Source organism: Eumetopias jubatus, unplaced genomic scaffold, assembly GCF_037043125.1.
Source record: "Eumetopias jubatus isolate StellerSeaLion01/CBP00866 unplaced genomic scaffold, mEumJub1_p1.0 scaffold_6, whole genome shotgun sequence".
Taxonomy (NCBI): domain Eukaryota; kingdom Metazoa; phylum Chordata; class Mammalia; order Carnivora; family Otariidae; genus Eumetopias; species Eumetopias jubatus.
In genome coordinates this window covers 93,045,593-93,062,178 of record NW_028274812.1, presented here as the reverse complement: position 1 = coordinate 93,062,178, position 16,586 = coordinate 93,045,593, and the positions used below count along the sequence as shown (strand labels likewise).

Sequence of the window (16,586 nt, the reverse complement as noted above, 5' to 3'; positions counted from 1 at the left end):
AGTTAATGTAGAGAGTGAAATCAGCCATAATACCTGGCTTGCTAAAATGTAACATGGAGGCCGCTGGGGGCTAAGGAGGCTTTCCGAGAAGGGCGTGGGCCTTTGAAATGCCGAGGCCCGCGTGAACACCCTCCCGTTGGAATGCCTTGGGGAGCTGCCTTCCGGAAGCTCTCTTAGCCCAAACAGCTGCCCTATGATCTAAAAGATGTCTGCATTGTCCCTTAGGCTATGTTTAGCAGATTAGCATATTTTATCTTTCCCATAAATCCTCTCAGTTTCAGTAAGCCCCCTTGTCACACATCGCATGCTTGAGAAACAGTGATAAGGATTTGTGATTATCCTGAAGGACCAATAAAAGCCGGAGCAAAGAAGGGCAAAGGGTCTTCGCCTCTCAGCGTTGACCCCCTTGCCTTCTCTCTTTCACGGCAAAGTTTGGAGTCATCTTTCATCCATTGGTACAGGGATTGCTGGCCATTCCCGGCACCTACTGTCCAGGGGGCTGTCTTGCAGCCATATGGTTATCATGTCTACTCTGGAACATATACTTTAGAAGTGACTTTTTTCTGTTATATTTGTAAAAAATGAATAATGACAGACTTAAAGTTTTTTGAAAAAACTGTTTATATTTGGTTCAACTTAGAGAATTCCCAAAATGTGTTATATAGTTCATTAAATATGAAATCTTATATTTATCTAGGATTTTCAAAACACTTTCATATAAATTAGGTAACTGAAGATTCACAATAGCCCAGCAAAGGCAGGGAAGCTATCACTGTTTGTGTTTAAGATGAGGGAATCATGGCTTAAGTGATACCACTCACATCCCATACACTCTGACTGACCAATCCAGCATGACCCTTCAAACAACGCTATGCATTTTGAAAACTGTCTAAGCCCTTAGTATACATACTGATAAGCATTAGAAAAATAAAGATTGGAACATCAAGTATTTTTTTAAAGATTTTATTCATTAATTTGAGAAAGATAAAGAGAGCATGAGCACGAGCATGAACGGGGTGTGGAGGGATGGCGGAGGGGCAAGGGGAGAGTGACAAGCAGACTCCTCACTGAGCATACAACCCCACATGGGGCTCGATCCCAAGACCCTGAGATCATAAACTGAGCCAGAGTCAGAGGCATAACTGACTGAGCCACCCAGGAGCCCCCGGAGTGGTGAGCATTTTTGCAATTGTCCCCATCCCTCCTCCATACATGCACTAACATACGCCGAATTACAGCCACCTAAAGAAAGGTAGATTGGAATTTGGGAACATCATTACAATTCTTAAAGCACTCTGAGGAAAATTCTTGTTATGCCCACTCTGACAAAAAGGGCAGAATTTCTCTTAATATTGCTAGCATTATGACATTGCTCTCTTATGCCTGGTGACAATGATGCCCTTCAGCTACCAACTGAAAAAGCAAGCTACGAGAACGATTAAGTACTGCTCTCAGCCATGAAATTGTAAATACTGAAGCTCTCTCTTCGTGTCCAAAAAATCCATTCTTCTATAGGAAAACAGAAAGTGTATGACCCACCCATGCTCTAGAAATCAAAATAATTTGCTGATACTGTTGGAAAGAGAGAGTGCCCGGACCTCTCTGCTTTCTTAGAAGATACAAGTGCAGCTGGAGACAGAACAAATTTAGATGCTGACTCAGAAAGAGTGAGTGGCAGGGCATAGGCCACGAGCAAATAAAATGCAAGCAAGATACCACGGTTAACTTGGCAGCTAGCAGAGATGACAGAAAGCTGTGAGCAGCTAACTTAAAGAAGACCTACGACAAGTTTCTAGATTGAAAAAAAGAAAAAGAAAAATGGGCCAGGAAAAGAAACAGATGGAAACGGAAACACCACAGTGAATAAACAGACATCAGGACAAAGTTGCCACAAAATCAAGGTCTGTCAAATGGTAACAGAGAAATTCTGGCAGAGGGATGCTCCACAGGCATGTCGGAGTGCCACCAGGCATAACACTGAGAAACGCGCTTCAGTGGTATGTCATTCTTTCTGGAAGCACCTGCCAAGTTCTAGCACAGTCTTCAGGACCTACTTTTTATTTTAGTCCAAATTCAGTCCATAGGGTTGCGTGTGTGTGTGTGTGTGTGTGTGTGTGTGTGTGTGTGTGTGTGTGTGTGTAGATTAGATTAGACAGATGATTGATAGATGTTAGGTAGATTGTTAGGTAGATAAAGACATAATCATGTAAATAATAATCATTAGTATTTACTGAGTACTTTTAAGTGCCAAACACCTATCTAAATGCCCAGAAAATCCTATGCAATCAGCACTATAATTATCCTCAATTTACCGATGATGGAGCTTTACACAGAACAGCTAACTCTGCCCATGGTCATAGCCTGTAAACAAAGGAGCAAGGCTTTGAATGCAGGCAATCTGGCTAGAGTTCATGCTCCTAACACAACTCTTATTAAAGATTCAAACCATAATATACCGATATATGTAATTTTTTTTCCATTTCATGTAATTCTGATTCTCATGAATCTATGTTAATGACTTTTACTGTGTAATATCAACTAGTGCATTTAAAGGCCATCCTAGGACGTTGTGAAAATTAATAAAGGGAAACCTCACTAGAGTCTGTAATTGACTCTTCTTCCTGTAATTGATGTTGAGTGGCAGGCTCCCCCTCCCAGCCTGGCTACTCTATGCATTATGGGGTTTCCCTTAATTTTCACAACGTAAACTGCTGAACATCGTGTAGGTCACCAATGAAAGTGGACTGGCTCCTCTACCTCCTCGATTTCCTGGGTCACAGTCGTGGCATTCTTCTTTCGACATTTCCAATGCTTTCCAACAGTACATCGTCTGCTGCTTCTCTAGGCTGCTAACCACCACAGCCACTACCGGAGCCACAGGGAGCACTCAGGAAACGGATCTCAGAACTCCACCAATCCCCTTCCCACCTTCTTCACATATACAGAGAGGAAAGTCCAGGGGTTACTAAGTATTTTAAAAAAAGGGGGGACCAGGAAAACTCACCATTCTCCACACATCCCTATACCTTGATTGCAAATAAAGGTGCACTCCACCAATCTTCCTGGCTTCTTCACATTTTAGCTGTGTGCCAGAAGTCTCTAGAACTCTCTCTGCCTCAGTTCAAACAATAATACATCATCTGATATTTTGAAGTTTGAGGTAAGTCAATTAAAACAGCACCTTACAAATGCAAGCACTCAATAGTTAGCTGTTTGTGTCATCATCATTACTATAATCTACCTTTATCCCCCCCACTCTCATTCATAAATGTCCTTCTGGTTCTACTCCCTAATCCAACCTCTGACCTCTCTATTCATACCTGAACCATTTCATTCTGTTCTCTGTTTCAACTTCTGTGATATAACAAAAGACACAACAGAACACAATACCTTATATATTCTCCATCTCTTGGTGGACAGAGTTCACATTTTCTTAACTAGAGCCTGGCTCTCCTGTCTCTGCAATCCAGTTAGCATATGCTGTTTCTATATATTGTGCATCTGTCTGGGTCACAAAGAGAAGTAGGTTTCTTCCATCCTCATCAATGTTGCTTCCACTGATTAAATTCCTATTTGGCTGGTAAAAAAAAGCCTGCGCTCTTAAAGAGAAAGCCATGTGGCCATCCTTCTTCATATACTACTGTCTGTAAGCCATCTACATGTGACCTTATTCACTTATGACTTTCAAGTTTGTGGGTTTTTTTTCTAACAAACCATTCATTAATATAAAGATTTCATATAGCCATGTGGAGACCTCATCCATTTTCCTAGCTCTCACCATAGTGGTATTTACTTCTATTCCATTTCAATGACCTGTTCTAATGGTCATACTCTTCAGTTTGCATTACTTAGAATTGCTTCATCTCTTAAATTTTCCACTTAAACACCACCATCCTTGTTTACAACTTTGTTCCTGTTTCTTATTTCTATAACACTTATTCTTTTTTTTTCAATGTAATACCATAGTCTATCTAATTTCTTTTCTTTACTATGGCCCTCCTGTCTTCTGTCTTTATTCACTCCTCTGTTGAGATTTGACCCCATGATCTATATTCAAACCATGCCCTTGACAATGCCTTTAATTTTCTTAGCTCTTGTCCCTACATCAAACCCACCTGACACAAACCCAACTGTGGGTTAATGCAAATCTCTCTCTCTTAGTATCCATACTCAGGTTCCTGTGGACAGCCGAGGGACAGACAATGCTGCAGGAAAATGCACTCCAACATCAATGGCACTATTATAACCACAACTGATGGCACTTTAACAGCATCTGGTTCTTCAATCATTTTAGAGTTTGCCTAATCTGTCCTACTGTCCACAAGAATTTAAAAGCTTTTTACATCTCCCTAGCCGGCTGACCCAGCATCTCTGCCCTTACACTTAGCAGATAACACTGCCTCCTACTTCACAGAAAGTTGTTGGCTGAGATTTTTAAGAATGGAAATATTGATTTGGGTTAAAAATAGAAGGACGTACTCTTAGTTACCATATCAACAGTCAATGTTTTCAACTACCTGCATTAAAGGAATGCTTATTGAAAAGAATATTTAAAGCTCTATTTAAAGCTATCAGTAGTTCCTTTAAAGATTTAATCTTAGATGTGAAATTTCAGTTAATGCAAATGGGAAACACTGACTTGTGAAACTTCTTGAATTTAAATTTTGTGGATACGTCAGACACAAGTAAATCAAGACTGGGAACTCTTAATAAAGTCAGAGAATAAATTAAATGGAAAAACACGTTTCCAACCAGATTTCTTTTGGCATTAACAGACAGTAAAATGATCCACCACACACTGCCAAACTGCAGAGTTTTGTAGACCAATTTTGTAGTGTGTAGTTTGTGGCAACCATCTGCTGAAATCTCTTTACTTCCTGTCATTTGACTCACATGAAATTAAAATATCGATAGAAGAAATAATAAAAGTTAATAGAAAAGTCAATTAAAGGTTTCATGAGATTATACGGTCTGGTTTCTTGATGCTTCCACTATTCTTAATTATATAACAGGACTAAGAATAAAATATGAAATGTAATAGAAAGTAGACTCTGCCAAGTGTAAGCAAAAATATGAAGACAATTATGGGTTAGGTAAAATGCAGTACAGTTTTAGATTCACCACAGAAGTCAAGTCTGCATTCAAGGGCAGCCATATTAGCAGACAAATTCTAATAAAAAATTAAACCTTAGCTTCATAATAAAATATTAAATATGTTTAAATGCCGCTGTCAAGAATTTCTTGACTCCCTGCCTCTGTGCTCCTAGATACCAGCTGGGTATATGTTTTTCCTTTTCAATTGATTCAAAACTTGATTCTGATGTCATTAAAAAAATAATGATCCCTTATCTCAGAAAACACTGCCACTATCAAGACTGGCCGACGAAATCTAGAGACTGAGATAATCAGTGCTTAATTTACTGACCTTTGTTGCTAAATGTTTCTCTGCAATCTTCAGGCACCTAGCTTGGCTTCATGGCTCTTTGTGGTGATTCCCATGACTCAGCAGGTGTCCCCCTTTAGACCCCCTATTAATTTTTTTTTTTTTCCTGGAGCTGATCTCCTATATACTGAAGTCTGTTTCCCTGCCTGGGTTTAGAGAACCTATTTGCTTTCACTTAGTTTAACAGTCTTCCCGATCTGGCCCTTAACTCTATAAATGCTGGGCATCTCCCAGGCCCTCTGTCCCTGCTCTGTTTATACTCATATCCTTCTATTGATATGAAACAGCTAACAAGAGCTTCCCAGTCCTTCCAGAAAGGACTTATGGTGGCTTTACCCAAAAGCTTTTGTTATAGTCCAGAACAATCAGCAGATACCAACTTAAGGGTAGGATAAAAAAATCTGTAACTTAGAATCACACTTTTAGTTCATGTAGAAGCCTAGTTTAATCCATTTCTTTGTATTAAGTCATTAAATTTCCAGAATACTAAAAATATATTTTATTTCCTTTTTGAATCACACAGAATCTAGACCCAATAAACATTTTCACATATTTTGAATTGCAATCCACACGGAGCTTTAGGCAAATGATACATATATTCACATAAATATTATTAATAGTAAATGACTATTAATTTGCTAATTGTTATTTCATGCTCTAAAATTTATGGAAGAATATGTTAATATACACATTGGACATATAATATTGGACAGCATTCCTGTAGATTATCGTCATTATTTTTTGGGGGGGAGGGGCAGAGAGAGAGGGAGAGAGAGAGAATCTTAAACAGGCTCCACGCCCAGCACATAAGCCCAACATGGTGAGGCTCAATTTCACAACCCTGAGATCATGACCTGAGCCGAAACCAAGAGTCAGATGCTTAACTGAGTGAGCCACCCTGGCGCCCCTTATCTTCATAATTTTGAAAGTATTTTAATTTTCATTACCAAATTCAGAGTCAAAATAAAGTGCATAAACTCCCACTGAATATGTATTTTAAAAAAGAAATATTTAAATATACAGTTGCTAAAAAACCTTGAGATCCTTATGAGCCGATGTTTCTTAAAAAATCAAACTGAAGGAATATGATAATTTTATGTCCTGAAAGAGTAGTGTACAAAAAGAAAAGTAGATCTCTGGAAGTTGGCTGTGGTTCACTATTATGAAAATATTAAAGCACAGATGTTTAAAGGATATTAAAAAATCTCACAAACACTAGCGTTTTTCAGAACAATTACAAATACAATAAAGATGCTATCCTAATTTATATCTGTGAAGCAACACAGGAGAAAAAAACTACATTCAAGCAGGGAGTTTTTGTACTCAACTAACTGATTGTTAATAATAACAATTATGTGTGGTTTGATGTTTTCCACAATACTGTGGTCAAATAAAGTGGGATAATTCAGAAGCAATAGACACATTGAACCTCAGATCAATGAAGACATGACTAGCTTACACTGATGGGTTTTATAAAATAAATAAGAAAAGTCAGGTCTGCAACATGTCAACAAGAAGCAGTATCTCTCCATTAAAAGAAACAAAATTCAGCTACAGCTAAACTGTTCTAAGCACTTTAAGGAATTTACCCTCTGAAAATAACCAATGGTCTTTCCCCTACACAAATTCATTTTTGAAAGGAATTATAAATATTTGAGAGTAAATTTTGAGCCAAAAACCTTAATCTCAATGAGGTAAAGAGTAGAAGCAACACTGGAGAAGGTTCTGGAGAAATTCTGAAGAAAAGCAGAAGAAATTGGAGAGATTCCAGCTCAGGGTAAGATGTAATAAGCACACTCCACACTGTCCTCCCACTGAATGTATGAAGCTGTTATTTGAGGACTCTAAAACGTATCATGCAGATTGGGGAAGAAGACCAAAATTTGAAACAGCACTGAACTAGTGGTTAGTTTACTACCTTTTTTCCTTTGGACTCATGTCAGTCCATAACTTGGAAGTGGGCATTGTCATGGATAAAGAGAAACCTGAGGGAAATTCTCCCTGAGTCCCCAGTCAGGTGAGCGTTAAATTATGCTAGAACAACAGCCCTACAATAAACTTTCATTCATTGATTCAACCAACAATAATTTACTGAGTGCTTACTACAAGCCAGGCATTTTTCTTAGCTCTGGTGATAGTCAACAAATAAACCAGATAGAGACCACTGGATCTTACACTGTAGCAAAAAGAGACAGACAGCAAACAAGGGACCTAATAATAAAGCAAATTACATGGTGGTTTAGAAGGTGATGAGTCTTATATAAAAAGATAACCAACAAATACAGCAGGGTAAGGGAAATCAGGAGTGCTATCAGATAGGGAGGCAAGATGAAGTTTCAAGTAGGGTTTTGGGAAGGACTCATAGGAAAAATGACATCTGAACGATGATTTGCAAAAGGTGAGTAAGTCTATAATGCCGAATCAAGGGGAATGGGTTTCATAGAGCGGAAAAGCCTGTTCAAAGGCCGTCAAGTAGGAGCAAGCCTGACTTGCTAAAGGTAAGGTGAGAGGGTTAGAGTGGCTGGAGCAGAAGGAACAAAGGGTACTCACAGAACGTGAGGTTGAAGAGAAACTATGGGGTGAGCAACTCATGTAGGGTCTTGAAGGCCATCAGAAATTCTTTAAGCTTTACTCAGCATGAAGCAGAGAGTCTCAGAGCCAGAGGGCTTTGAGCACAGCATTAATATTATCTGGCCTAGTTTAAAATGGATCATTCTGGCTGCTATGTTGTAAGTAGACTATGTGAAGGCCATGGAATAAATATAATAGCACATTTTATAGAGCTATCTTATAAAATGTTAGTCTGTAGGACAATGTGATCATGCAGAAATGTGTGTGTACACATATGTGTACATATATGTGCATGTGTGTGTGTGTGTGTGTGTGTGTGTGTGTTCTTTGCCAGAACCTACTAGACCTCTGATCCATGGAAACTAGGAAATGTAATTCATGAATTTATTTATGATCTGAAGGCAAGCATATCGTATAGGCAATCTTCAATAAACATTATGTCTCACAACTAAGCTTTGATAGGAATTGGGCATCTGAGCATTTGAGTTTGTAATCTCCAGCAGAATCTGAAGGGCAGGTCTATTGTGTTGCCAATCAAAGGTATAACCACATGCTTTGAAAGTTTGTGGTTAAGTTCAAAAGAGCTGGTGTTTGGACTGACTGACACAGAGAGTTTTGGTTATCACTGATTTACAGAAGAAAGGGTAGGGCTGATAAATGGCAATAAAAGTAAATTAAAGGTCTCCCTAGGATGCCTGTCTTGGTAGGAGGAAACGTTACCATCAGCTTGAGATGAGGCAGTAACTGTGGGCATATTCAAGACTATTCTCAGGAAACTATTATTCTAAAATAGATAAAGTAACATGTGTATCCCTCAATTCTGTGCTTCATTGCAGTGGTTCCCAGTCCAGGGACTGCAGATGCTAGGAGGTCATTTGGGGTGGGGGGGGGAGTGTTAAGGTTTCACAAAGGTGTCTGTTTTCTACATTTGCATGTGAATGTTACCTTTCCATTAATATAAAAAGTAGAGCTACAATGTTGTGGAAGATTCACTAAACTTCCTAACACTGAACATGCTTATAATTTGTGCATATCTTTTTTTTAATAAATTTTTTTAAAGATTTTATTTATTTATTTGACAGAGAGAGACATAGCGAGAGAAGGAACACAAGCAGGGGGAGTTGGAGAGGGAGAAGCAGGCTTCCCTGTGGAGCAGGGAGCCCGATGTGAGGCTCGATCTCAGGACCCTGGGATCAGGACCTGAGCCGAAGGCAGACACTTAATGACTGAGACACCCAGGCACCCCTTGTGCATATCTTTTTATAGTTAGAGGACAATCAATAAATTCTGATAAATACATTTGGAAGATGTATGCCAAAAATGATGGTTTTCATTATAGATTGTCATCTTTTTTTTCTTTTTTGCTTCAAAATCTCCCTTTAATTAAAAAGTGATTCCCTTCTTAAAAGGGTGACTCCTTTTTTTTTTAGTGAGATAAAATTGGTATAAAACATTACCTAAGTTTCAAGTGGGGAAGCCTGGGTGGCTCAGTTAGTTAAGCGTCTGCCTGTGGCTTGGGTCATGATCCCAGGGTCCTGGGATTGAGTCTGGCATTGGGCTCCTTGCTCAGCAGGGAGCCTGCTTCTCCCTCTGCCTGCTGCACCGCCGCCCCCACCGCTTGTGCTCTTTCTCTCTGACAAATAAATAAAATCTTTAACAAAAAATTTTTCAGGTGTACAACATTATAATGCACTACAAAGTGATCACCAATAAAAGTCTAGTTACCATCCCTCACCATACAATTGCTTTGTGACAAAAATTAGATAGTAACACCAGTTATTTAGGCCAGGTAACTCTTAGGTTGTGATAACAAAATAATATGCCCATTTTATACAAATCAGATGTGCAACCTATATCCCACCTGCTCTCTATATAGAATACTGACTCTGAAGGCCAAATTTTCAGCTTATCAAAAGGGAAACTAATTTACATTTTAAGTGTGATATCAAATGTGTGAATAAGTCTGTTCTTCTGGAACCAGATATGATTAAAGAGAAATGACTCAAGCTAAGCATGTTAATCATTCTGTTCTTATTTCTCACAAAGGTAACAGCAGACTTGCTAATTATCAAGTATCACTTGAGTTGGCTATTATTTATTAGTGAAATAAAACATGGCTGTAAACATGTTTGGATGGGGCATTGGTGCTGTCAAATATGCAAAAGCAGAGAAAATTCCATGTCAATTTGGTTACCTGTGTTTGGAGCATGAGGCGAAGCTGCAGTTTAAGGTAATTATAAATTATATCATTTAGATTTATGTGTTAGGTTATGAAAAAAATTAACAATGGCATTTTAGTAATCTAAGAGAACACCTGAGAATACAGAAAATTTAGGATGAGGGAAAGGCCATTTTTTTTTAAAAGATTTATTTATTTGAGAGAGAGAGAGAGAGCATGAGCGGGGAGAGCGGCAGAGGGGAAGGGAGAGGGAAAGAATCCCAAGCAGCCTCCGCACTGAGCACAAAGCCTGATGTGGGGCTCCATCTCAGGACCCTGAAATCATGACCTGAGCCGAAATCAAGAGTCTGCTGCTTAATCGCTTGAGCCATCCAGGCACCCCCTAAATGACACTGTTTTAAGTTAGTTCAACTTCTTCACTTCAGACCACTCAGAGCCTTTAAAGTGGTAATTTGGGCTATGCATCTTTAAAAAAGAAATAATGACAATAGAATTTTCTAAATTTACTTGACCACAGGGACCTTTTACCTTTCTCTTTTCCCATAGACCACTGTGTAGAATGAATGTTCCACAGAATATTTTGGGAAATGATGTTCTAACCGGGTCTAAATTAAGAAAGTTCCCTAATTCAGTCTGCCTGAGGCACACAGCCTGCAGAATCTTACAGGCCCTCCTTTCTACCTCCACACCTTGGGGTGAAAGCCTGTGTCTGGGCCCTGGTAAATCCAAGTCAAAGGTCTCTTCTTGATAACCACACCTGTGATTTATATTGGAATGAGAATCTTAGCAATATCCTAAAAACTAAGCCTGCGGAAGTTCTGTTTCTTCCTTTATACCTAATTATATAGCCTTTTCCATAAATTAATACACCTTTTAAGAAACTCATACTGTGTTCCGTGGATGGCCAATTTTAATTCCGTTTTCCAGTTGACTTTAAGAAATGTAATGATATCTAAAGATAGATTATAGGCACATAAATGCACTCCTTCCCTCTGTATATACTGCAATACAAAGTATTGAACCCCTTGGACTACAGCCTATTACCATATGGATTCACTTAGAGAGAAAAATCAAGAGTGAAGCTAAAAGCTCTGTCATTTATGGTTCATTGTATCAAAATTGGTGCTATGGAGCGATAACATTGCTCTTTAGCAACCCACACATATCATATACATGTAATGTTCTGGAAGAATTTCTGGCAAATGTAAAAATTCAGTTAAACATTTTTAAGCTTGTTGCACCGTAAGAGGCTACTTCCATCAGTCGATATTTATTGAGGCCGACGGTGTATGTAGTCATATCAGGCAGTATGGGCTTGTGAAGAATAATCCAGCTCTGATTTCTGACTGTACAGAGTTGGGTTTCGAGGAGAAAAGTGGATAGATATGTGGGCAAACAGCCCCTCCACTGTCAATTCATACTCCTCTCCAGCATATTAGCGCTGCACTAGCAAACTGATCAATCAAATTACAATTTCTGAAAATAGATAGACTGTTTCTGAAAGATAAGCTTTTTTTTTTCCTTCCTTGAAATTACCAGCCTATTATTACTTGTCGTGATTGGATTTCTGAATTTTTTAAAAAACATCTTCTGCGGAATTTAATTAGCCAATGTGATTTTAAGACTTTGAGTTGTCTAAAAAAATTAATTAAGCAATCATTGTCTTGGTCTAGCTTTCAAGTGATTCTGACATTCAAGTCGTAACATAGGTAACAGATGAATGAGCCAAACAGCCTTGGCAGAAATGTGCTTCAAAGGAAAACCACTTAAGCAGGTTTCCACACAGGTGTTTAGGTAAAAATAGAGTCTGTCAACAGGATAAAAAAAAATCTTTAGTCAAATATGTGTACTTTTTATTCTGCACATGGGTAAACATCTGGATACCTAGAAATATTTAGATATTTTAATGTTTCACTGTATATTGAATTATATGTGCAATTCATGAATATCAATGTATATTTTGGAGAATTTGTTAATCTTAAGCATTTGGATGAAGAGGAGGGTTAATTAAATTTTGTTGCTGTTTAGAAAAGGGTTCTGATGGTGACTTTCCAGAATTGAGATGGAAAAAGTAATGGAGAAATGCTAAAATAAAATGACAGGCTCACAGGGTTTTCCCATACTCTTCTGTGAAGGCTTAGGGTTTGCCACGTGCTAGTGGCCAATTTCAGGGCACCTGAAACATCTGTCCCCAAAATCAATCATAGCCCCTATGGGTGTGAAAGCTTGAAGGCCTTGAAAAGAGGCAAGAGGGCCCAGATTCCGGACTGCTACAGGCATGGCCCAGCACTGGGCCTGGGAGGAGGAGAGAAGGACATTAGGCTTCCTGTCTTTTCTCGATCTCTGATTATTTAAAATCAGATAATAAAAGTCAAATGGGATTTGGGGAGATGTTTGGTTTTCAGGTTAACATTATTTCCTGCAGGTATTTTTCCCCCTTTAACCTCAGGTCCGATGTATGCAAATGGATCCTCCCTCACTTTGTGAGGGAGGATTGATATTTTCCAGACTGGCTAGATGCGGGGTAGTGGAAAATCTGATATCCTAAAAAAAATCACCTGGGTCACCAATACGAAGAAGCATTCCTTCCACTCTATATTATACAATTATTTTCATTCCCCCCAATCAGAAATGAATAATAGGTACAATTTACAGATAGAGATATTCTGGACTGTGGTAAAGCTTTCTAGATTGGAGGATATTAAGGCATTTTCTTGTAGGGGAGAGTAAAGAACCATGGGACTACTGATACTTTGATGAATAATGTTTAGAGAATCATTTCAATTGGAAGTGGAAGTTTGAGTGATGGCAATAAATTAATCTAAATGTAATAAATAACCCATAGTCAAGTTTCTTCACCATTTTGCCTATTTTTTTATTATGAGCTACATTTCCTGATGTTATTATTTAAATAAGAAGTTTAGGGTCAGTTGGCAATAGACAGTAGAACTTCATATTTATTCAATATATACAGAATCCTATTCCTGCTCAATCAGACAAAATCTTATGATTGATATTAGGGGGAAGAAATCTCTGGATGAAATATATTCTAATGCACTATAATTGATATGACATTTGTATCCTGCTTAAAATGAAATTTGGAGACGATGGACTCTGAAAAACAAACTGAGGTTTCTGGAGGGGAGGAGGGTGGGGGGATGGGTTAGCCTGGTGATGGGTATTGAGGAGGGCACGTTCTGCATGGAGCACTGGGTGTTATGCACAAACAATGAATCATGGAACAGTACACCAAAACAAATGATGTAATATATGGTGATTAACATAACAATAAAAAAACAAAAAAAATAAAAATAAAAAAAATAAAATGAAATTTGGAAGTGAGAAAGGTAGTGAATTACAGTTTGGTGATGAAATTCCCTCATTGTAAGATAAAATATTCATTCATTTAGGAAGATAACTATAAGAAAACCTGCTTTTCTATTATAATTATCTTCAGGTAGTTTGGGGCAAAATGACCTGTGTTTTTCAATATAGATCATTTAATTTTCTAATATAGAATGAGTTTAGCATTTTAATACAGTGTTAGTCATGCAATTTTATATTTCCTTCTCCCATACTAAGAGTTCGATGTTTCTAGTGTGAGCCCCCTAATCTTGGATCCGTGAATGTGAATCCCCTGGACTTTTGTGTAAAATATTAATGTGCCTGTGCATTTTTCTGGGCGAAGTACCTGGAGGTTTCATCTGATTCTAAAGTGATCTCAGAGTGATCAGGGATCTAGCTGGCAGGAGAAAATAAGGATGACACAATATCCTAAGAAGCCAAAGTCCATTTAATGTCACATGATGTGACAGTCCAATCTCTCTCTCTTTTATTTTTGTCTTATAAATAACATGAAGTTTATGTTTTTCAGCTTTATTGAGGTATACTTGACAAAATTGTAAGATATTTAGTCTATTTTGCGATATGTACACATTGTGAAAAGATCCCCCTAACAAGTTAATTGACACATCCATCACCTCACATATTTATCTTTTTTTCCTCCAAATTCTTATTACTGTCCCTAGCTGCATGAGTACTCCATAACCATTCTAGCCTTAACGTCATCTACTGGAAGGTAGATTTTGAGAGATCTAAGAGTCTATGAAACCACTGGAATCAGGTGAGTGGTCCTGGTTCAGACATTTCATTTTTTTCCTTGCCTCCCCCATCCTGTATTTAAAGAAAACATCTCCCTAAATAGTAGCATCATCAGACATTTATTCATCAATGTGTTTCTAATTTCTAAATATCAAGCAAATTTAAGCAACATTAAGAATTTATGTGGGCTATTTATCAAACAATTCTCTTTTTTTTAAGATTTTATTTATTTATTTGACAGAGAGAGACACAGCGAGAGAGGGAACACAAGCAAGGGGAGTGGGAGAGGGAGAAGCAGGCCTCCTGCCGAGCAGGGAGCCCGAAGCAGGGCTCGATCCCAGGACCCTGGGATCATGACCTGAGCCAAAGGCAGATGCTTAACGACTGAGCCACCCAGGCGCTCCTCAAACAATTCCTAATACATATATTTTTTAAAATGGATGGGATAGTGTTACAAACTAAGATCTATAAAAATTATGTATTTTAATTGGAATACATTTTAAAGGAAAATAGGATTCTTGCTATTTTCTTTTACATTTAAAAATTTTTAGTCAGTTCATTTATTTTTTTATTTTTTATTTTTTTTTTAAAGATTTTATTTATTTATTTGAGAGAGAGAATGAGAGATAGAGAGCACGAGAGGGAAGAGGGTCAGAGGGAGAAGCAGACTCCCTGCCGAGCAGGGAGCCCGATGTGGGACTCGATCCCGGGACTCCAGGATCGTGACCTGAGCCGAAGGCAGTCGCTTAACCAACTGAGCCACCCAGGCGCCCTTAGTCAGTTCATTTAAAGTCATACAAATGTAGCAATACATATGAAGTTACAATTATAATACTGTGCTATGTTTGAATTATTAGACTAGAGTAGGAAATTTCCCTATGTCTACAAGAAATAAATAGACAAATACCTCATTGAAATTTAAGGAAGATAGAAAAGAAAACGAAGGAAGGAAGAAAAAAAGTGAAGAAATTAATACCTTATGATAACACTGTATCAATGAAATTTGATGCAGAGAATTATATTTATTTGAAAGTGTTCTGATATTTAAGCCGATTTTCCAAGCTGTTGGTCTTGAATCTGTAATAGCAGATCCATACAAGAAGGAGAACAAAGGGCAGCAGTGGGAGCTATGGCTCAAAGGAGAGATCTAAAGGGCCAGAAGCAAGATGGAGTGAAGCTCTGATAGTAAAACAAAGTTCGAAGGAGTCACAAGGTACGATTGATTAAAAGTTGTGATGTACAGGAAGACGAGAAGAGTGGCAGGTAGAGACGGCTGTTGGGAAGAAGTTGAGAAGTGAACAGACACACAGAGAGATGGATCATTTTAATGCTGAAGATACTTCTCAGAGACCCTACTGTGTCTGGGGCACCCAGGATGCAGTTCTTTGTAAGGCCTTATATTACTATTTTTCCTGCTTTTAGGATTTCCATAAGAATCTGCCCCTAGTCTGTCAGTCTGTCTGTCCCTCTCTCTACATAAGTGTTTGTTTATAACTATATAACATAATAATTATAATTCTATAATATAGTATAACTATAAAGATATATATAATATTTTATTATTACACCCCTTCCCTCCACTCACGCTTATATATAAGATCTCATCTGAGTGAATCACTTTTCACTTTAACCAGTAGGGTTTAACTAAAGTAGAACCACTCTCTTCAGAGTGTATGGAATATTGGTTAAACCTATAAATTCATTACCCAGGCAAGAGGACCCTGAAGTTCCAAAGTGGTAATTTCAAATTTGCTTTTATTCCTAAGAATAACCAATACCATATATTCATTATTGTGTCAGTCTTCTTTTTCCTTTTGCAGTCTACTTTCTAAATATATCTTAATATGTTGTATTATTAACCATTACTACTACCTGTGAGAGTGACCACATTATAATGTAAGGAGGCATCAGCTTGCTGTTAGATGAAAGAATATTCCTTAGAGTGTCTGGCAATGTATAATTTCAAAATATGTTATTTTAATGTTTCTGGTCCTACTGTAAAAGCTCTGTCACACATTCTTTACCTATGTTCAAAACAACGGCAAAGTACTTCACCAAGGGTATAATGCATTTGTGCCATAAAAACAAGAAAGTGAAAGCAAGGAAGAGGTCCCCAAGTAGAACAGACTTATGAAGATATTACTGAATTAATGAGTATCTAAGAATGAGAAAGGAAAACTGTGCCTGCTTTGCCACTAAAAATAATATTGGCAAATGCTTACTGAAAGATAGGAAGTCCAGAGTTGTCTATGTGACAAGCATATAGAATGTTTCAAATATGGAGAAGCCTAA

General features: G+C 38.0%; 1 protein-coding gene across 3 annotated transcripts in view; it reads right to left on the bottom strand.

The window, feature by feature from the left end:
* Positions 1-16,586, bottom strand: part of KHDRBS2 (KH RNA binding domain containing, signal transduction associated 2) — a 567,172-nt gene that overhangs the window by 247,152 nt on the left and 303,434 nt on the right. The window lies entirely within an intron of this gene.